Genomic DNA, 21442 nt, shown 5'->3' on the forward strand with positions numbered 1-21442 from the left:
AAAGTTGCACCGGGAACAATCTTTCCCTCAGGGCAAAAGCTCTGCTGGAGGTGCATTCACTCCACCCCAGAACCTCGAGGAATCTTCCCATCTTTTCATTCAAGTGCCAAACCCCCAGGCCCCCACTTGAGGCTCCTTAAGGGATTTGGAAATCTAGACCTGAGCAATGGGTTAACTCGGAAGTTCAGGCCTTCGGTGGCCGGCTTCGCCTTCCCCTTAGAGGAGTCAGGATTACTGGGAAATAATGAGTTACCACCTGCTGTGCCTAGCGCCTCTCCTCCTGCAGAGGCTCACCTTCCACGCCCGTTGGGCCTGAGAGAGCCTAAGTCAACGTGGGGTCTTTTCGGGGTCCCTCCGAGGGTAAACTGGCACCCAGGCTGAACAGGGAAGGAGAGGGCTGGACCACTCAGGGGAAAAGTTTGAGGGGAATTGAGCTGTGTCCTGCCGCGCCAAGACCTGAGGCCTTCACCTTGAGCGATTCCTCCCTCCAGCTCACAAAAGCCCCCTCAAACCTCCAGTTGGACTAGGGCAAAGGAATAAGGTTACCAGTAACCACAGAAGAAAGAAGCCAAACCTCTTACCATAGGTGCCAGGGAGAGGGCAGAAGGGCGGCCCCGCGAGCTGACGTGCGCCCACCGCGGCCCCTCCAGGCACGCACTTGCAGCTGGGAGTTCTTGGAGCAGTGGGTACAGCAGGCCTGGGATGTACTGCAAGCCCGGCGGCCCAGAGGCCGAAAACTGAGACGGCCTGGAGGCCAGAGTATCGCGCGGCGCGCCCCCGCCCAGCGCGGCCCGGGTCCCTCCCGGACCCAGGCGACAGGTGCAGCCGCGGCCCCCGCCGCCCGCTGCGCCAGGGCTGCCGCCGCGCACTGGTGCGGAACCACTATCGGAACGAGTTTGCGCTTCTGTTTACAAAGCAATCCTGCCATCAAAAGAGGAACAAAATCACCACTTATCACACCCTGTCATAAAGTAATCTGCCCCGCAGGGAAACCCCAGCGAAGAAGCGCGCGAAGTGTGTGCTGTGTGTGTGTGTGTGTGTGTGTGTGTTCTCGCGGGGGAGGGGGGCGGAAAGCGGGGGGGGGGGTGAGCGCGCAAAGGAAAGGGGAACTCTCCCAACTCTTTTCCAGGGAAAATCGCTTGGACACGCCGTGACCCTCCAGGCCAGGGACGCAGAGGGTAGTCCGCACGCTGGCGCGGCGGTGTGACAGGGGAGCCCATGCTGGGACTGCGCCCGGCAGAGCGCCGAATCCCCCTCTGGACTCTGTGGAATCCGCCCATCTGCAGCTCCTCCACTCCAATGTCTACTTTCCTGGTGTCTTCCAAGACGCTCCAAAGCAACGTCCCCCAGCACCGCCATAGACGGGCAGAGAGGGAAAAGAGTGCGTTCTGGAAAACTCCAGGGTCCCTTTTGATCTCTTTCTCCCACAGGGGGACTGCACGGCCCAAAGGATAGTCTCCCGGAGTTCCTGACTAGCGGGGGAGGATTCTGCTCCCCTTACCCCCCACGTGACCCCCGTGCACTTGCTTCTGGATGGGGGGAGGGTTAAGTACCCGCCAAGTGGCCAGGAAAGGCAGAAGTCTTGGGAAGTTATAATCTCTGTGAGGACCCGGTCCCTTGGGTTATTATCTCCATCCCTGTCCTGGTTGGTCTAGAATGAGGTGAGAAACCCTCCAGGCAGCCAAACCCATTCACAGCGGGGTGCCTCTGGGGGGATCCTCTGGGGCGCGGGTGCCTCTGCCTCTCACGTGGCCCTTCTGAAAGGTGAAGAGAACGCGCTTTCCCACCCTCATCCCCACCCTTCAGTCTTGGTATCAGTAACTCAACACAGTATGGCCGGAGTTTGGGTTCGCGCACGAGCGATCCTGGACACCCAATACCACGCCCACTCACTCCCAGTCTTCCAGCCAGAGGCCAGTGAGATTTCCCCACAGCCAATACTAACGGGGCAGGTCAGCGCTTGGCCAGTTTGGATGCAGTGCCTATGACCCAGCCTGGATTTGGGACTCCCATTCTCCATAGGTCCAGACTGAAAAGTCTGTCATCACTAACCCTGAGAGATCTCTCTGGCTCCTCATGGGAGATCCTGAGCCCCGGTGGCTGAAGGGGCTTCCGTACAGTGCAGGCAGAATTATCAATGTTACATTATTATTGTGTCCTTAAGGCCTTGGGGAGAATTGTTTCATCCTTTATAATTCCTGTATGGTTGATAAAAGCGGACATTCAACATCGTGCTTGTGTCAGTGGCAAAACATGTGTAAGGCAAAGGCTTTTCCTTTCCAAAGACTGGGAAGCTAGCTTCAAAGCCAGCAAAGTCACCAAGAGCAGGCTGGGAGAAGGTCCCTGTCCCCTCTCCCCCCACAAAAGTTGTCTGGGGCGATGGACGATTTAAGGCAGTACTGTTCGAACTTTGCTGTATGTTAGAATCACCTGTAGAGTTTTAAAATCCTGATACCCAAGTGGCACCCAAATCAGTTGAATCAGAACTTCTGAGGGTAGGACCCAAGCATAAATATTTTTTTAAGTATTCCAGGTGATTGCACTGTGCAGTCAAATTTGAGAGCCAATGGCTTAGGCAGTGGCTCTCAAAGTGCCGTCCAGGGACCAGCAAGGTCAGCATCACCTAGGAACTTACTAGAAAGGCAAATTCTCAGGCGTCACTTTAGCTCTACTGAAAACTGTGAGGGTTGGGGCCCAGCCAGGAGCACCGTAGCTTCCAACGATGCTCGTGCACGCTCAAACTTGAGAACTACTGGCCTAGGGAAATGTGTGCCTCTACCTGAGGCAGAGTTCGGGGGCTGACTTTCCAATCTGCAGCCATCCTTCATCTTCGGCCTTGTTTAGGACTTGAGACCCCACCTTTAGCTGTCTGGTCTTCGGGAAAACAGGGCGTGTCTCAGTCCTAGGTATGGTGAGGGGTAAATCTCTCAAGCAACTTGCATCAGAATTCACCAACTTGAGAACAAGTTCAACGTCGCCGCTAAACAAACAGCGTTCTGCTAAATAAACAGCGTTCCCCCGCTTCTCTCTGCTGGCGTCTGCTGTTTCCGCCGGTTACAGGTTTAGAACCACACCTGGGTTTTTCTTGGGGTCAGATGGGACTCTGAGCTCTGGGCTTCCTCTTCTTCCCGAGTCTTCCCTCGTCCAGCCCTTCTCTCCCCGCTTCGAACTCCTCGAACCCTACTTGGCGTGTCAGTCTCACTCGCTCAGGCCACGTGCGAGTCCTGTGAATCTCAAGTCCGAAAAACCGCGAATCCTGCAGTCGCCGCCGACTTCTTCCTGCGTCTGCGGAGGGACATCTCCGCCCTTCCCTCCCTCCTACCCCCAGATTCGTCGGGTTAAGTTTGCCGAGCAGGTGCGCACTCCGTCGCAGCGCCCTTGGGCCTCCCCCAGCTTCCCCGAGGGCAAGTTCGCGGTAGTTGGACCCAAAGTGCGCCGAGCTGGCTGGGAGCGGCTCCCGGACGGTACTGGCTGCAGGCTCGCATCCCGGCGAGCGCGCCCGGCCCTCGGGGCTTCACCCGCAGCTGTCCCTCGGGCCATGACATCTAGAGGAGGGTGTGTGCCCGGGTGGGGCCTGGTCACCTTTCCGGCTACATACAAGTGGCCTTTCTTGGAAACACATCTGGGCAAACAGGTGGGCGGCGCGAGGGGACGCGCGGTGGCCGCTGGCGAGCCGCGCGCTCAGGATCGCAACGCCGCCGCCGCCGCCGCCGCCTCTCAGCGCGGCCGCCCGGGTGAGCTCCCAGGTCCGGGGATGAGGGGCGCCCGGCCGGCAGGACGGTCCCCGCGACGCGCGGCCCTCGGTCGGGAGGGCGCTCTGGCGCCAAACCCGGGCGGGCCGGGGGCGGGGAGCCGATGGGGCTCATCCCCACTCAGAATTTAGCGGCCGGTGGAGACAGAGAGTCTCCTCAGCTGATGCAAGTCTCCTACAAGTCTGGGAACAGAGCCTCGAACTTTCTGCCGTGCAGAGCCGGGCAGCGGCAAGGGCTCAGTCCCGGTTCCCTTCGTGCAGGTCCTTCAAGTTCGCCCCGTCGCCCGCTGCCCGGAGCGGTCCCGGGTCTTGGATCGACTCAGACAAGGCTCTGTTTACTTTCAGTTTGTCTTAGTTGCCTATTGGCGGAACAGGCTGAAATGCGTGCTCTGAGATTTTCTCCAGGATCTGTCAGTTTAATTTAGAAATACTGTACGAGGTAAGGCCTTCCTTTAAAAAGTGGAGACAGTCGCTTTGCCTTTTCCCGAAGGAAGCTCCCGAAGATGCGCTCCACGGGACCCGCAGACACCAAACTCCACTGCTTTTACACGCGACCACAGACTTTAAAAGAGCAAACGTCGGTTGCCATTAAAACCTGCCAGACTTCCGTGTCTTAAAGTCTTGTGATTTCCGAATAATGCAGCCTCACTGCTTTTGCACATGATGCCGAAAGGCTGGCTGCATGAAAGTGCTCTGCTGTGAGCGTTTTGAAGCTATGCAAGACTTTTTATCAAGTATCTCAAAATAACAGGCCAGCCTCCTCCGGATTTCCAATTACATACTCAACAGTCAAAGGCGCGGGTATCTTTCTTCTTGAGTCTAGCGAGATGTTTGGTTTTGTTTTTTTTGAAATCATTATTTTTTCAAAATAAAACAATACTTAACATGGCTCTGGAATCTTGGAGAGGCATTGTTCAAATGGCATTGTGTTTTTCTGTACTCCTTTCAACGTTGCAAGTTGCATTCGAAATTTAAGTTGACAATTTAAAACAAGGCCAGGTCAAATATATAAGTTTTTTCTAAAAAATGGACGTGGTACATTTCATCTGTTTTCAAACTCAAAATGTATTCTTTCTGAATCTTACAACATAAATTGTATGAACAGCCTTTCTAATTAGACCATTTCAGTCCCGACATTGTGGATATGAGAATTATAGAATTTTTCTCTGAAGGGTGGTGCTGAGAAGAATGAAAAGGAAGTTTTCCCTTGAGAAGTGATTGAAAACAAACACCAGAGCCTGACAATTTATACACACAGTTCTGTTTCTGACCTGACTCTTCCTTTTGAGAATTACTAGTTAAACTACCAAAGTTACAGGGTATTAAGTTAACTGTGGTCTTTGGTTTAAATATTTTATTTCTAATTTTGAAATAAATTTGCCTCAGGAACTTCTAAAGGTGAAGCTGTCAAGACACTTAGTTGAACCAAGACTCAGATGATAATAGCATTTGACTGCTTTTAATTTCCAGTTATCTTCATTTTTTTTTACTTTAAAAACTACAGCTTGAATGATCCTCTCAAGTGTACTGAATAAAGGAGAAATATCTAAAGACTGTCCAAATACATATTCTTCTCTTTTCATTGTTGGAGCATTCTAACAACCATTGTATAAAATCCACGTTAAGTAAAATAGGGAAAAATACATATCCATTTTACATTATTGCATTCAAATATTTATACCAAAAAAACCCCCCAGGATATTGACAAGATTTTAAATACTTTTTTTTTTTTTTGCTTTTGCTTTTACTACTAGAAAGAGAAGCTCACAAAGCAAAACTTCTTCAAACAATAGGATTTCCTGGCCTTGGCAGGTCTGGTGTGTCCCAATGATAGCACTAGATAGAGAAAATCTGACTTGTGATAGTCAAGGGCAACCAGACTCAAACCTCCCAAAGAGAGAAAACTCAGTATCTTTCCACAGCTGTATACTGAGAAAGAAACAATCAGAATCACAGAATTTTAGAGGCTTAGCGCTCTCACCATAATGCTCTTCACCACAAATATACGTCTCCTGAGCCCAGTACAGGTGTGTATACTGAGGTCAGCACCATTCAGCTTAACGGCCAAAGGGGTCAGAAGAGCTAAGTGTCCAGGCTGGAGCTCTTCTCTTCATCACATCTGTTCCCTACTAACTGAGTCCATGACACTGTGTCCTGTTTGTGGTCAGGATTAAAGGCCTGATTTAAGATACCTTTTTGACTAAATCTTTGTAAACTCAAGCGTCCAGTCTGCCTTAAAGGGGTTGGGATTAAATATGACCTTTGTGTCCATTGTTAAGTGCAGATGGGAAACAACCAGTGTTGATAGAAATGACCTCCAAAGCCTTGATTCTGGAAGATGTTGGAGAAATGGCTCTTGAGTCTAATGTTGACTTTTCATTGGTGACTCTTTCCCATGAATGAGTGCCACCTCCACTGAAATCACAGGAAAACCAGAAAATGTAAACTTCTGGTCTGAATATGCCTGCAGTTACTTGTTTGTTTAATGTCTCTTGAACATTATCTAGACACATGCCTGGTATTTGATGGCACAAAATTCCAATATGATAATTTCACTTTGAATAACGAGTGATAGAAGGAGAGTGGGAATAATTCCTCAGAAATCACTATTTGGGCGTTACTGAGAGTGATAAGAAACAACTGATGATAAGAAAGAAAATGATAAATGAGTGGGGAAATAAAAAATAGAAGTAACCACAAAAAGAAAACGTTTTATTCATCAGTAATCATAGCAATGAAAATGGGTTATTACAGTAGCTAAAGGAAATCTTCACCAGTAAGTTCTTCTATACTTACTCCAGTCCGTGTGACACAAAATCTCATTAACTTCTATGAGGAAGGTGTGGCTCAATATTAATAAACATTCCGAAGACACGCTTTCTAGTGATAAACGGTGCTTTTCATAATCTCTTTGCAGGGGCACATTTGGAAGCAAAACTGAATCATGGTGACTACCACTTTCTCTGAAATCCCCAATACCACGTTGTAACATATGGATCACAAGCAATGTCAATACCATCAAATAAACAAACCAACCCCCCCCAAATATCCCATTTCCAAACATTTTCTCAATATATATTTACAGCCTGCACGTTAGAAGTGTAATTTCTTTTCTAAACATTTGCTGCCCCCATGTGTCCCTTTAGAAAACTGAGTCTTAAACCTAAGTCGTGTTTATTTAGCCCCTCCTATGCAGTCTAGATAGACAGAACTACAACGGAGAAACTCTCTAATTATTGTAAGAACGAGCACTAAGTGCAGGGCAGGAGAAAAGGTCTTACTTTTGCCACAGACTCCTGATGTAATCTCCAGTAATTGTGTAACTTCTCTGTGCCCCAGTCTCTTCTAATATTAAAATGGATGGCAGGTTCGCAGTATGGGGGGAGTGTAGGAGCCAGATTTTCTCTGAGTTCCTCTGTAATCTAATATTTTGTCATTCTCATTGAGGATAATAAAACAGAAGTAGGAAAAACTAGCTATCCCATTTCTGGCTAAGCAGTCACTTTGGAGGTATGCCCAATACTCATGAATGAATTTCCTGTTTCATCATTGAAATGCATTACCTTGGTCCTCTGTCATCTTGACAAACCTGCTTCTCAATGTCTGAGTCACTCTGAGCCCAAGAAACAGGAAGGAATTCATTTTCTCTCATGGCCAATGATTATGCCGTAGACTGATGTGACTTCAAAAATGAAAATCATCTTCAGTGTTTATAATATTGTATCAGTGAGAGGTGCTTCTAAAGCTCTGACTAGTTCTTAAATCTTGTCCATAATACCACGATCAACCTGGCAAAGCCATTCTCTCCTTACTTCCTTGTTAACAGAACCCCAGTTTTGTTCAGTTATCAGACAACCCAAACATGTCTCAAGAAGGGAGGCTGGTCCCTCCCTTGCCCAAGGGGATGAATCTTGATTCATCTAAGAGTTAGACTATTCACTGCTTCTCACCCCGCACTATTTTCTTTTATTCCGAAGTTTCTGTTTTATTATTACTATTTTTAAAATTATTATTGAGGTATAATTGACATACAATATTATATTCGTTTCAGGTGTACAACATAATGATTTGATATTTGTCTATATTGTGAAGTGATCATCGTAATAAGTTTAGTTAACACCCATCGCCATGCACAGTTACACATTTTTTTTTCTTGTGATCAGAACTTTGAAGATCTTCGCTCTTAGCAACTTTCAAATATGCGGTTCAGTGTTATTAGCTCTAGTTGCCATGTTGTGCATTACATCCGCAGGGCTTATTCATTTTATAACTGGAATTTTGTCCCTTCCGCCCCCCTCCGCCCGTTGTGCTCACCCCCAGCTCCCACCCTGGAAACCACCTATCTGTTCTCTGTATCTGTGAGCTCTTGTTTGTTTGTTTCTTGGTTTTTTAGGTTCCACTTACAAGTGAGGCCATAGAGTAGTTGCCTTTCCTTGATTACACTTAGCATAATGCCCTCAAGGCCCATCCATGTTGTGGCAAATGGAAGGATTTCCTTTCTTATGGATGAATAATATCGCATTTATAATAATACATGAATAAATAAATGAATAATATCTATTTTTATATATCTCACATTTGCTTTATCCTTTCATCAAGTGATGGACACGTAAGTCATTTCCATATCTTGGCTATTATAAATAATGCTGTAATGAACATGAGGGTGCATATATCTTTTCAAGTTAGTGTTTTAGATTTCTTTGAATAAATACCCAGACAAGGAATTACTGGATCACATGGTAGTTATATTTTTAATTTTTTGAGGGACCTTCAGACTGTTTTCCATAGCGGCTGCACCAATTTATACTCCCACCAACAAGGCACAAAGGTTCCCTTTTCTCCACATCCTCGCCAACATGTGTTATTTTTTCTCTTTTTGATAGTAGCCATTCTAACAGGTGTGATCACCCCTCTGTTCATCAGAATCTTCTGGAGAGCTCTTTGAAAATACTGATGCCCAGGCCCACCTCCAGAGATTCTCACTGATTGGTCTAGAGTTTGACAGTTTTTGAAAACTCTCCAAGTGATGCTAGTGTGCAGCCTGGGTTGAGAATCACTTATTTAAGCCAGCTATGATCAGTCTACTTCTTTCTTTGGTGATTGGTTTAGGATTGAGCACATGATGCAATTTTCGGTCTTATAAGGAACAATCCGATTGGGGATGGGGTGTTTGGGATAGTTTTCTTCACTCTTAGAAAGGAACAGAAAATAAGGTTATGCCCTTAACTTCTCTTCTAGGTTTTGGGTGTCACACTGGGGGATATGAGGGATGTGACGTCTGGAGCTGCTGCAGCCACCTTGTAACCATGAAGGAAGCTACCACAAGTAAGGTATAGCAGAATGGAAAGAAGGAAAGAATTCTAAGTCTTTCATGGTTTTTTTTAAGCTGCTAAATTAACTGACTCTGTAGCATCCTACCTCAGAACTTATTTGAGCGTGTGAGTAAAAGACATTTTGTTTAGTTGAACCCTAATCATCTTAACCAATACACTGATGGTTATGAAAAAAGTAGGCACACATATCTTAAACTGGATTCTTCAAACCACGTCCTTGGAACCTGCAAGATCCCATGGAGTTTTGCTATTATTCTACAGGGACATTTTGTAAGTAGGATTTTGTACGGATGTGTATATGTTTACATGGTAAAATGTGTGAGAATATAATTTCAGAACATTATTTCTTTCACTTTAATCTTCAAACTAAAGCAGTTCGTTTATTTGTAAATATCAAACAAGGACTGGGGCAGAGATAACCAACAAGTGGGAAATTTCTTATTTGACCTGAGTAAAATTAAACCTAAAAAGGAAAGAGTTTTTTCTTACAACTCATACAAACTTAATTCCCAAACTGTCCTAATATGTACAATTGTTATATATTTTTTTACTACCAGTATCTTCTGTGTGATTATTAGTGATATAAACTTTATTACCACTTGCCTTGAACATATAAATCATTAAGGTTTTACTATCAAGTCAAAGTTTCTTGACTGTTTCTTAAGAACTGTTTAGCTTTAGTGGTCGAAATGCTCGAAAACTGTACTGAAATCTGTTTTTCTTTTAAAGAGGTGCTTTTGAGGCCTTCTTTTGCACTTTAGCTTTTGTTATCATTTTCATCATTAGTGTACTCTTACCACTTGAGGTGCTGTGAAACCCTTTTAACTCTTTTCCTTTGTATCTTATTCTTTGCACACATGAAACATTAATGCAATAGTTATGCACTTAATACACAGGATTCTGAGTCATACTCAGATTTATGAACTCTACTTTGAATATCATATATAAGTGCTAGAATATTAACATGCTAGCGCACTATGTATCCCTAGTTGCTTGGAGGAACTTGAGTCTACCATTCTTGTTAGTACCATATGTGCCTTGCTATGCGAATTATATGCATGTGTTCCCTCACTTACGTGGAGATATATATATATATATGGGAGTTATTACTTTTGGCCTGATCACTATCTATTACAATATGAAACTTAAAAATTCAAGCCCCAAAGGCAGGCAATGCAACACTTAAGGTTAACTTAGGTGGATTTCCAAACACTTTTTCCATTACCAGATGGCCTAACATCTAACTGAGTAGAAAACAGATTTATGCTGTAGAAAATATTCATGTGTCCTTACCTAAGTACTAATAGTTCTGTTATTCAACTTTTTCTATGTACCAAGAAACCAATGAAATTTATAAACATTTTTACCAACTATAATCAGAAATGTGGGGTGAGAGCCACAGATATGTGTCCTTAGAGCCAGATGCAGAGTGACAGGCATGAAGTAATCACCTTCAGAGTCACAGTGCAATTTGGTGGAGGATTAAGGTGCCAGGACTATATGTGATCCACTTTTCGTTATGAGGGTTTTGTCGTTTCTACAATGATTCTCAAATATCAGTCCCCATTCTCATGCTGTGACCATTCTTTCCCAAAGCCATATGATCCGTTTAAATACAATACATACATCCCTCTAAAAATCGCTACTGTCACAGGTAAGGCAATGCTCAATTTACAGTGTTTTGGAATGTTGGTGGGTTTTCTGAGTAGCATGGGATAAAGGAAAGAGATCGAGACTGGAATTGGAAGAATGGGATTCTAGTGTCAGTTTCGCCACAAGCTACCTGTAACGTCCTTGGGCAAGTTGCTTCATGTCTCCAGGTCACATTTCCCGACTTGTAAAGCAAGAGTGTGGCTCCGATTATCTGAGGCTCCTTCCAGCTCTAAAAGCCCCTGGAGTCAGATTCATGTATCTGTCAGATGAGTTCCAAAACAACACAGCCTGGAAACAATGCTTCTAAAAATGAAACATACAACTAAGAAACCTTAAGTCACAGCACTAGAAGACATTGTCCAATGTATTTCGCCACCTTCAGATGGACTCTAGGTAAGTAAACAATTTGGTATGTAAAAGACTCAATCCTATTTAAGAGTCATCATTATTAAGCAAAACCTTTTCATTTCTTTGTATTTCACTCTATACCCTAACATAAAATCTGGGTAACTTCCGCCTGACATGGAGATGATATGCCACGTAATCACATTATTGTCTTCATTGAAGACAGCTATATAAACACAGGCCAATAATGGTGCAGGGATATCATAAAAGTTATGACTTTTCCTTAAGGGAACTGATTCATACAAGCCTATGAGTGGATTCTTTTTTTTGAAATTTTGAATTTTATTTTACTTTTTTTATACTATGAGTGTATTCTATACGATAATCTTTACAGGCAAGTCTGCTGTTGTATTTTTTTAAAAAGAGGATTAGCTTACAATGCTATTCGTTGTCTACAAAATCCTCTAAGCGTGTAAGAATATTGCATTTGGATATTTACATGCACAAAAGTCAGATAAACAATACATTTACTTTAGCCATGGATACCGGGACCAGGAAGACCACAGGAAGCTGACCCATCCTTCCTTTTGTCTTTCCACACTGCAATGGTAAAAACCAATACATTTACAATTTATCCTATTTTCCAGTGTCTCCAGAGGTTTGATTGTTTTTCTTTAGCTTATGGCAGTGCTTAAGGATCCTCAGTGTCTGACCATTGTTTTTATTTCATCTAATCCTTCATGTAGTGGTTTACATCTAACTTTTCTTGTTTTTCTCTGTGTGAGACGTAGGCAGCTGCTGGGAATTCTTTGCACAATAACCGTGCTTATTCTTAGTAACTATGTCTAGGTGAGGCAACATGGTATGGTTCCTTCAATTATTCGACCTATTCTCATCGAGTATCTTCCAATGTGCCACGCACTGTTCCAGATTTGGGTGCTAGAACAGTGAAAATAAAGGACAAAAATCTCTACCTTCGTGGAGTTTATATTGTAGAGGAAGGAAACATACTATAAACAAGGTAAGTAAAATATATAGTATGTCAGGTAGTGGTGTGGGCTAAAAAGAAACCTAAATGAAGAAGGGAGTTAAGAAGTATTGGGAGACCTGAGATTTACAACTTAGATAGGGATGTCGCAAAGGATAAGGTGACTCCAAAGCCCCTCATCTCAAGAAAATATTCCAGGCAGAGAAATCAACAAGTGCAAAGGCCCTGAGGCAGAAACAGGACTGGCTGATGTGGTTGGAGTACTTGAGCAAAGGAAAGATGGAAAACAGATCAGCCCAGAGAGAAATTAAGAAATGGTAGGGGCAGGGGGGTAGAGGTACACAGAGTGAAGGACCTCATGAGCCATTATCAAGACTTTTGCTTTTCCTCTGAGGTAGAGGAGAGCTACTGGAGGCGTTTGAGCCCCAAAATGACATGATCTGACTCACGTTTTAACAGGGATGCCTTGGCTGCTGTGTCACAGTGGGTGCTCAAGTGTGGAGGCAAGAAAACCAGTTTGGAGGCTGCAGCAATTAGCAGGAGGCTGGTTGACATCACCTGGGACTGCTTACAGGTAAACAGGGAAGAGGCCCAAGACTTAAACCCTCGGGTCTTCCAATATTCAGCGTCAAGGAGATCCAGGGACACCAACAAAGCACAGCTGAGAAAGGAACAACCAAAGAAGTAGGAGGAAACCCATTGAGTATGGACTCTGGAAGCCACATTTCCAGAAAAGGGAGCGAACAGCTGAGTCAAACACGGCTGATAGGTTGAGCTCAGTGAAGACAGAAAGTAGACACGTGGCTGCAGCCACGTGGAGGTCACCGTGGTGGAACCTGCAGGGACACTGAGATCAGGGAGCCCTACAGTTTTCGCCAGATTCACCACATGAAAAGCCTGGATTCTGTTAAGCAGTCTACGTCTCCCTTTGACCTTCAGGGCTCTCCTTGGTAAAACAGGTATAATAATTCCTTCATCCAGGTGGTGAGAATTAAAGAGATAATGTTAGGGAAGCCTGTATGAGTCAGCTCGGGCTGCCATACAAAATACCACAGGCTGGGCAGCTTAAATAACACAGATTTACTTTCTCACAGTTCTGGAGTCTAGAAGTCCAAGATCAAGGTGCCGTCAGGATTGATTTCTGGTGACAGCTTTCTTCCTGGCTTATAGACTCCTGCTTTCTTGCTGTGTCCTCACATGACCTTTCCTCTGTGTGCCCACTGAGAGAGAGACCTCTGGTGTCTCTTCCTCTCCTTACAGGAACACCAGTCCTAGTAGGTTAGCCGCCTTCCCTATGCCCCACCCCCTGCCATGATTTAACCTTAATTATCTCCCTAAAGACCCTGTCTCCAAAGGAAGTCACCCTGAGGATAAGGACTTCAACATGTGAATGGGGTGGAGGACACAATTCAGTCCATGACAAATCCCTTAGCCCTTGTTAGCGCTCAGAAATATTAATTAAGTCCGCAATTACTATATGATTGTTGCTTATGTAATTACCTCATGAAGGTTTTTTAGTTTTACAATTTAGAGCATAATATAAATACACATTCAGTTCTTCTGTTAATTGAAGTATAGTTGATTTACAACATTATATTTGCTTCAGATGTACAACACAGTGATTCAGTGTTTTTATAGGTTATACCCATTCAAAGTTATCACAAAATAATGGCTGTGTTTCCCTGTGCTGTACAATATATCCTTGTTGCTTACTTATTTTATGCATAGTACTTTGCATCTCTTAATCCCCGACCCCATTTCCGCCTTCCCTCACCGCACTGGTAACAACTCGTAGAACTAGTTTGTTCTCTATATCTGCGAGTCTGTTTCTGTTTTGTTACATGCATTTGTTTGTTTTATTTTTCAGATTCCACATAGAAGTGATAACATGGAGTAGTTGTCTCTGTGTGACTTATTTCACTAAACGTGACACACTCTAGGTCCATCCACGTTGTTGCAAATGGAAGAATTTCATTCTTTTTTATGGCTGAGTATACACATTCCGTTTGTGTTTAGAAAATTAAAACTATATCTAACTTGCTCAACAAATTTTAATTAACATCTTGAAAAGGAACGTTCATTTTCAGGAAAAAGTTGGCCAACACTGCCATCTACTGGAATTTTGTTCAAAGCTCTTTTGTGCTATCCTTTGTCAGTTCTTACACGCTGCCATGCTTGTTTTTCTCTTTTTAATGAGTATAAAAGCAGATGATTTTGTTCTCAATTTAGCCTCACTAAAAGTATTCTAAGAAATACACATCTGGGCTTCCCAGGTGGCGCAGTGGTTAAGAATCCATCTGCCGATGCGGGAACACGGGTTCGAGCCCTGGTCCAGGAAGATCCCACATGCCATGGAGCAACTCAACCCGAGTGCCACAACTATTGAGCCTGTGCTCTAGAGCCCACGAGCCACAACTACTGAAGCCCACGTGCCGAGAGCCTGTGCTCCACAGCAAGAGAAACCACCGCAGTGAGAAGCCCAGGCACCTCAACGAAGAGTAGCCCCCGCTCACCGCAGCTAGAGAAAGCCCGCGTGCAGCAGTGAAGACCCAACACCGCCAAAACTAAATAAAGAAAATAAATTTTAAAAAAAGGAAATACACATCTGTTAGGAATTGTCTTTTGCTGCAAGAGTCAGTAACCTCATAAGAGCGGCTTAAGCTCTTTCTCTTGCCAATTAAAAAAAAATCCAGGGCTTCCCTGGTGGCACAGTGGTTGAGAGTCCACCTGCCGATGCAGGGGACGTAGGTTCGTGCCCCAGTCCGGGAAGATCCCACATGCCGCGGAGCGGCTGGGCCCGTGAGCCGTGGCCGCTGAGCCTGCGCGTCCGGAGCCTGTGATCCGCAACGGGAGAGACCGCGACAGTGAGAGGCCCGCGTACCGCAAAAAAAAAGAAAAAAAGAAAAAAAGAAAAAAGTTATTAGCTAACACTACTATAGTAATTGTATTACAATACAGTATATAAAATCTCAAACCAACACACTGGACGCCTGAAACTGACACAATGTTATATGTCAATAATATTTCAAAAAGCGAACATTCGAATTTGAGATGATACACCTTAAACCTGCTTAGTTAGCTAGAAGTTCCTAGAGGAAATAAAGTAGAGAGGAGAGGTGAAGTCCCTTTAGTGGAAGAAAAGACCTGGAGAAATGTGAGTTTTTTTTATTATGACCACTGGGAAGCAGGGAGTTGGAGTTCTGGTTTCAAGCTGACCCACAGGCCCTTCCCATGACTGTGAGCCTCCAGCACATGCTTCTCAGCAGAGATAAGATTTGAGGAGAGTTTGCAAGAATGAAGAAAAAAGAAAAACTCTGCGAGATAAAATGAAATATTTATTCTTCAGCATTGGTAACTTTTCCTTTATTATGTGCCTGCCCTCTGACACAGATACCAATATATTCACAAATGAAAAATACACATTCAAATATTGGAGTCAGACAACCTGGACAAAATGCCCAGATCAGTTGAGCACATCAGAACGCTTCAATTTTCTTTCCTCCAAAAGGAAGATTTAGGGAGCTTCAGAGGTTTGTCCTGTGTATCAGTTCAGTAAGAGGAAGGTCTTCAACCAAGGGTGACCCCGTGGATGAGTGGGTCACATGAGTGAGTGACAGCCACAGCCTATGCACTGTGCCTGGACTGGCCCCCAACCTGTTTGCTGAAGCCTGAAATTCCTTACCAGGAGATAAACCCTCTCATTCCGCAATTTAGAGATAAACCTTAAAATCTGAGGGTAAGACCGTGAAAATGGGGCTGAAATGGCGCGTGTAGAATACCAGAGAGGCTGACGGGAGGTCGTCAGCATCCTGCTGTCGCCACTGAGAGAGAAAGGGAGCTGGGAGTGTAGACAGCGCAACCTAGAGCGTTCTCACAGCGCCAGGCCCTGAGATACAAAGATACTCTCTTTTAAGGAGAAAACTTCTGTGGCCCAGGGCCAAGAGGCGTACAAGAGGAAAGGTGGTCATGCTAAGGAGAAATAGAACTGCAATCCATTTCCAGAGGAATATCCGTTCCCACTGGGGTACAAGTTTAAGAATGTATGCCCCCATTATTTGGCGGGAGAATGTGTCTATGCCACGTTTGTATCACCACCAAAATCTTTACATTAACGCTGGGGAGCATCTAGAAGCAAAACTGTGTGTTATCCCCCAGGGGATGAAGTAAACAAGCATTACATTCCCCCAAATGCATTACTTCACAAAAACTTGAAGGCCTATTATTTTGGTAAGTTTCTATATAAGTAGCATGAAGACTGTCATACAGTTAAAGCTCTTTAATCGTTCAGCATCTTGAGCGCTTAAGGTTGTTTTCTTTCCTGGTTTTGCAATAGCTTAGGCTTGCTTCTTTGGTTTTTTTTTGTTTTTTGTTTTTTTTTTTTGTGGTACGCGGGCCTCTCACTGCTGTGGCCTCTCCCGTTGCGGAGCACAGGCTCTGGACGCTCAAGCTCAGCGGCCATGGCTCACGGGCCCAGCCGCTCCGCGGCATGTGGGATCTTCCCGGACCGGGGCACGAACCCGTGTCCCCTGCATCGGCAGGCGGACTCTCAACCACTGCGCCACCAGGGAAGCCCTAGTCTTGCTGCTTTAATAACAGGAGAGAATTCTACTGTATAAGAGGTCTTGGGGAACTAGGATGACACCCTTTACTAAGGTGGGCGCTGTACCCATGGATGGAAAATCAAGGCGAGATAGTCCTCCTTCCCAGAAGTCTCAGTTTTTTCTTTATTTTAACTGATTTCTGGTCCAAATTTGACATTCCACAAGTCAAATTACACTGTTAGGAACTCCTCTCTTTCTTTCTCTCTTTCCCTCCCTCCCTTCTTTTCTTTCTTTCTTTCTCTCCTTCTTGACAAATAAAGGAACTTGTTAAGTTTAAAAATTATTTATTAGCATTGACCTTATGTCAGGCACTTGTGATACATCAGGAAACAAGACAGACTCAGCCCTTTCTTCTCTAACCTCACACTCAATCAAAGCCTTGTATTTTCCCCCCAACTTTTTACTAATAGTAAACTCAAATCATCAGAAAAGATGGGAAAATGGAACACAAACATCCAAATACCCCTCGTCTGGATTTAACAATGTTATTATTTTGCCACTTTTGCTTATCTCTCGATAGATAGATAGACAGATAATAAAGATAGATACATAGATGATAGATGATATGAGAGAGAGAAGGTAGGTACACATTTTTCCCTAAGCTGTTTGAAAGTAAACTGAAGACACCATGATACATCATCCCAATATACTTCAGAACGCATCTCCTGAAATAAATACGTAACGGTTAGATTTTGAGAAGAGAAAAAGTGATTTTTTTTCTTTCTTTTTTTTTTTTTTTAGCTAGACTGGGTCATTGAGAGACACTGACTGTATTCTGGGCATAGAATTACAAGGGGAAGAGAGGTTGGAGTTCAGGAAGCCATGGAGCCTGCAGTTTTGACCTGGACTTGGATTTTATAACTGGCCCAAGAAAATGGCACTCATATTCCTAAAGCCCAGGAGTAACATTTAGCTCATTTCTGGGGAAAGCATGTTCAGGCTTGAGAGTGCCTTGTCAAGCCGTATTTGGGGAGTAAAATAAATACGTCTAACTAGCTGTAGCTCTGTAGCTTATACTCCCTGCCTGTCCCCACCCACCGCCCTTTAAATTCTGACATTGAATCAAGAATAATTTTGCACAGTTGGCTGAGCATGTGCTGTATTTTTCACCCATTTGAGTATCTAATGTACTGTATTGGGACACTGTCACAATATAAAAAAACCTTCTTTGCTCCTTTCCCTTTCCTCGCCTTTATATCTTGGTTCACAAGAGGGATTAGCAATATACTTATGAGCACTCTGTTTGATGTAGGTTCTTGTCAGAGCATTGATTTGATACAAATTATAATTCCTCAGTTCAATACACTGCTTTTCAATGCAGTTTGACTGTAATTATAATATCTACTTGATGAAATATTGCCAATATTTCTGTTTAGTACAGAAATATTTCGGGCTGTACAGTATTATGATTTCAAAATTGGTTCTAGATTTAGTCCAACATTTTTTAGAATGCATGTTTCTGTATAAAAAGTGGTTCAGGAGAAATAATATTTTGAGATAAAAAATATCTTCTACCATTGTAAAGCAATTATACTCCAATAAAGATGTTAAATAAATAAATAAATAAAAATGACAAAACTCCACCAAAATATTTAGCTCTGGGCTTCCCTGGTGGCGCAGTGGTTGAGAGTCCGCCTGCCGATGCAGGGGACACGGGTTCGTGCCCCGGTCCGGGAAGATCCCACATGCCGCGGAGCGGCTGGGCCCGTGAGCCATGGCCGCTGAGCCTGCGCGTCCAGAGCCTGTGCTCCGCAACGGGAGAGGCCACAGCAGTGAGAGGCCCGCGTACCACAAAATAAATAAATAAATAAATAAATAAAATTTAGCTCTTCCCCTTAAAAAAAAAAAAATCTTCTGGTTACTCTAACACAGACTTTAGTCACATTTATATTCCTTAATGTTCAGTGTATATATCCACCACATTAGAAACTCAAGGAACAAATAAAGTTGTTATATTTACTGCCACAACAAGCAATATGAAACATTAAAAGTAATATGTACCCATAAAAAAGAGCAAAGATGGTATGGCAATATAAAATTAAGAAGGACATTCTAACTGGGCTGTATGGGAAGAGCCTGACTGATTTCTTTCAAGCAATGCATTTTCGTCAAAACTCATACATATTCAGCAAAACAAATAGCATGTCAATGAATTCAACGAACTGCCATGAAACTAAAACATCTATTTCCTCACGTCTGTTTATGGGAATTATGTAGAAACTTAATACAATGTGTCTTCACTGCAACCCTATTTTTGTTTCCCATCCAGTGAATTTTCATTTAAACCATATGTTTACCTGAGACCCGCACGTGTGTGTTTACTGGAACCGAAATGCAGTTACGGATTCAGGCAACATGTCGCAGGCCAAACCAATGCATTTTGATGCAACTCAGCCAATTTTCCACGACATGAATTCTGATTCCCTAGGGATATAAAGTCTCCTATAATTGTAAATGCACGTGATTGTGAGGGAAGGCAGGAGAAACTGATGTCCTGGACTGTCAGGAAATACAAGAACCGTGGCTTTCTTAAAACCTTGTTATCGAAAGTACGCTCTGGGGACCAACAGGACTGACCTCCTGGGAAGCTTGTGATAAAGGCAGAATCTCAGGCCCCACTGCGACCTATTGATTCAGAATCTGGATCCTAACGAGATCCGCAGGTATTTTGTTTGAATGGTAAAATTTGAGAAGCGCTGTTTTAAAACAAACTCTTAAATGTCTGTAGTTATCTCTGGGGTGATACTCAAAGTTTTCTGAGGCAAACACTTCTTCCAGTGGATGGACAGCTTTAGGAAACACAGGTTGAAACCAGCTTACTTTATATGCACCCCTTTTTCTTTTCTTTTTCTTGTTATTGCACACATGATATATGATACATTTTCTTTGTCAAAAATCAGGCAATCCATAAATCTACAGAGCACTTTCTTCTTTGACCAGAGTTAACGTCCATCACTACTTTCACTTCTACTTTTAGTTTCTCTTCTATGAATTGACGTACCTCTATGCGTTTAAATACGTTTTATAAACACAAATGGGATATGTATGTTATACATTACACATATCTTTTCCTTTATCTACATGTTTCTAATATCTGTCCCTGTCCATGTATTTTGGACAACCTCAATACTATGGAGAGTATAGATACACGATCATAATATAGATACAGGATCCATAGTATAGATACATGATCATTTGTACATCCAGTTCTTTATTTATGGCCGTTTAAGTTGTTTCCATTTTTGTTTCTATTACAAACAGTGCCACATGAACATCTATTTTTGTGGTGATGTTGGAGAATTTCTTTAGATTAGATTCCTAGAAATTGAATTTTAGGGCCAAGAAAAACAAATAGAAAGAGCCTAAAATCCTATGGTAATATATTGGTTCTTAGTAGTAATCACATGTATGCAAATTAAACAATAGAACCCTTTACCCTTTCCCGGCTGGCAAAAATTTAAAAGACTGATACGCTTTTGGTAACAGTACAAGTTGGTGAAGACTTTGAGGAAGGAAGTTTAGCAATATCCAGTCAAGAGTTTCGATGTTGATAAAGTCATGGGCAGTCTGCATCCAGGGCTGGTGGGCTGGGCTTCAGATGGGAGGACTTGTAGCCTCAGGAGGCCCAAGTGTTCTGTCTTATTTCTCTTAAACAAACCTCTTTCATGCTGTGCATGGGTCCCCTCCCTTCCTGCAGGCCAGCCCCAGGAGGGATCAGAAGAATTCACTTTGGTGCAGCTGACCCTGTGGAAGCCACACTTCCTCATCCAGTGTCCCCTTAACACCAGGGCTGACCTATCCCATTTCTCTTGCCCGTTGGAGTAGCTTTATTCTGGTCATTCTGTTGCCCTTCCCAGAACTTAGGTCTTAATTGGGGCTTTCCTGGGCCCTCTTGCCAGAGATCCTGAAGTTGACTCTTAAGAAACAGAGGTTGAGTGTCTGGCCCCTCCCCTCCCAAAAGGCCCTGGTCTCCTTTTGTGCATGGCCCATCTCCCCTCCAGGACCTGGTCCCATATGCCAAGCACTGAGACAGTTTTTGTTCATCTGTTCTCGAAGACAGTATGCGCCTAGACTGCCTATATTTGTGTAAGTAACAGAGAAGTTCATTCAAGCAACCTTTCACCAGGCAAAAGAGATCAGTTAAAAGAAAAAAAAATACTACACCTTACCGTGCCGAAATTCATGGGAAATGCCAGGAGGACACCCTCACACCGTGGGCGAATCCGGGGCGTGGATGTCCTCAGTGGCAAGGCCAGCCACATTTCAAGGTATATTTTCTCTCAAAACCAAGGTTAAGCACGAGTCAAGAGGTGCAATGCCTCCCACATTCCTTGCATCACATCTCTGGGAACGTACACACTTTGCTGTTATGTTCCTCCTCCTACCTTTTTACGACGAGGCATTTGCTCTGAGGGGCAGAGTGAGTGTGCAAGGGGCTCTCCTGAATTGGGAGCAGCCCTGGATCAGTTTCCCTGCTGCGGGTGGTTTTGGTGCCCTTTCGGGCCCTTACAAGGAGTGGCAGCTCTGGCTGGGTCCTTGGGGGATGGAGAGTCAACAGTGGACATGGTCTCCTTCCAGGAAGATGACTGAGTGAAGCCAGGCATGAGAGCAGTTTCAGAAAGTTGCTTCACCTGTAATTTTCACCATTTGGCGAGGCTTGTGCATGTCATTCACGGCACGTTATTATGAAATAGACTCACGTGCCTCAGAAATGCCCTCATAACCTGCTCGGCTAACGCTGTCAGTGATCTCTGGGCTCGTTTGCAACTGG

At 44.0% G+C, this 21442-nt stretch overlaps 1 long non-coding RNA gene across 1 annotated transcript; it reads left to right on the forward strand.

The window, feature by feature from the left end:
• Nucleotides 1–3577: 3577 nt before the first annotated feature.
• LOC149748129 (uncharacterized) lies at nt 3578–21143 on the forward strand. The gene is made up of 3 exons (XR_016394535.1): nt 3578–12103; nt 12530–12644; nt 13938–21143. It is a non-coding gene; the product is annotated as an uncharacterized LOC149748129 (long non-coding RNA).
• Nucleotides 21144–21442: the final 299 nt, after the last annotated feature.

Source organism: Delphinapterus leucas, chromosome 10 (genome assembly GCF_059928025.1).
Source record: "Delphinapterus leucas isolate spDelLeu-1000000601 "Yukka" chromosome 10, BTC_Dleu_Yukka2, whole genome shotgun sequence".
In the NCBI taxonomy this organism is placed as follows: Eukaryota; Metazoa; Chordata; class Mammalia; order Artiodactyla; family Monodontidae; genus Delphinapterus; species Delphinapterus leucas.